Source organism: Anopheles ziemanni (genome assembly GCF_943734765.1).
Source record: "Anopheles ziemanni chromosome X unlocalized genomic scaffold, idAnoZiCoDA_A2_x.2 X_unloc_18, whole genome shotgun sequence".
NCBI classification, from domain to species: Eukaryota; Metazoa; Arthropoda; class Insecta; order Diptera; family Culicidae; genus Anopheles; species Anopheles ziemanni.
In genome coordinates this window covers 215,816-217,500 of record NW_026689783.1, presented here as the reverse complement: position 1 = coordinate 217,500, position 1,685 = coordinate 215,816, and positions in this window count along the sequence as shown.

The window sequence follows — 1,685 nt, the reverse complement described above, 5'->3', positions numbered from 1 at the left end:
TCACCATGGAGTTGCGGGTACTTAGGTACTTGCAAGGAGATGGTGGTATGGTGGTGTTGCGTGTGTGGTGTTCGATTAGAAAGATATAATTTCTAAGTCCGGATTAGTGCTGTCAGTGGGGCCGCCGCTAACAGGTCCTGCACGGCCACCGTGGGGCTTGACTTGGCGCTATTCCGGACTTGGGGCGATCACGATGTCCCCGTGCGGGACTTAGAAGATGGAAGAACACAAGTACCCTTATCCCATGACTTGTGAGCGATTGGCATACGTTACCACATGAAGAGAAAAATTGGCTAAGTCCCGGATCCATATTATATGAAGAGAAAAATCGGCTAAGTCCCGGATCCATATTATATGAAGAGAAAAATTGGCTAAGTCCCGGATCCATATTATATGAAGAGAAATATCGGCTAAGTCCAGGATCCATATATAATAACCTAATAATCGGCTAAGTCCCGGATCCATATTATATGAAGAGAAAAATCGGCTAAGTCCAGGATCCATATATAATAACCTAATAATCGGCTAAGTCCAGGATCCATATAACATGAAGAGAAAAATCGGCTAAGTCCCAGATTGGGTCTGTCAGAAATACACTTCCAAGTTACCACACAAGCAAGCAAGATGGCCTAGTGATGGATCCATATGATATGAAGAGAAAAATCGGCTAAGTCCCAGATTGGGTCTGTCAGAAATACACTTCCAAGTTACCACACAAGCAAGCAAGATGGCCTAGTGATGGATCCATATGATATGAAGAAAAAAATCGGCTAAGTCCCAGATTGGGTCTGTCAGAAATACACTTCCAAGTTACCACACAAGCAAGCAAGATGGCCTAGTGATGGATCCATATGATATGAAGAGAAAAATCGGCTAAGTCCCAGATTGGGTCTGTCAGAAATACACTTCCAAGTTACCACACAAGCAAGCAAGATGGCCTAGTGATGGATCCATATGATATGAAGAGAAAAATCGGCTAAGTCCAGGATCCATATAATATGAAGAAAAAAATCGGCTAAGTCCCAGATTGGGTCTGTCAGAAATACACTTCCAAGTTACCACACAAGCAAGCAAGATGGCCTAGTGATGGATCCATATGATATGAAGAGAAAAATCGGCTAAGTCCAGGATCCATATAATATGAAGAGAAAAATCGGCTAAGTCCCAGATTGGGTCTGTCAGAAATACACTTCCAAGTTACCACACAAGCAAGCAAGATGGCCTAGTGAAGGATCCATATGACATGAAGAGAAAAATCGGCTAAGTCCGAGATTGGGTCTGTCAGAAATACACTATCAAGTTACCACACAAGCAAGCAACATGGCCTAGTGATGGATCCATATAATATGAAGAGAAAAATCGGCTAAGTCCGAGATTGGGTCTGTCGGAAATACACTATCAAGTTACCACATGAGCAAGCAAGTTACCACATGAAGAGAAAGCCGGCAAAGTCCGGGAATGTTACCACATGAACTGGAAAATGGGCAAAAACCTACCTCTACAGGGAACGTGAATAAGTAAGGCTGTAGACATCGGATCGACAAGCCAAAGACTGATATGGTAAGGAAATGAGTAGTACAAGCTTTCCTGAGAGTTGCAGAGCTTAGACTGCATATGAACGGAAGTTATTAAGCGTCAAAGTCAGAAAAGTTGCCCGAAGGAACACAAGTTCCAACTTAGAGCAT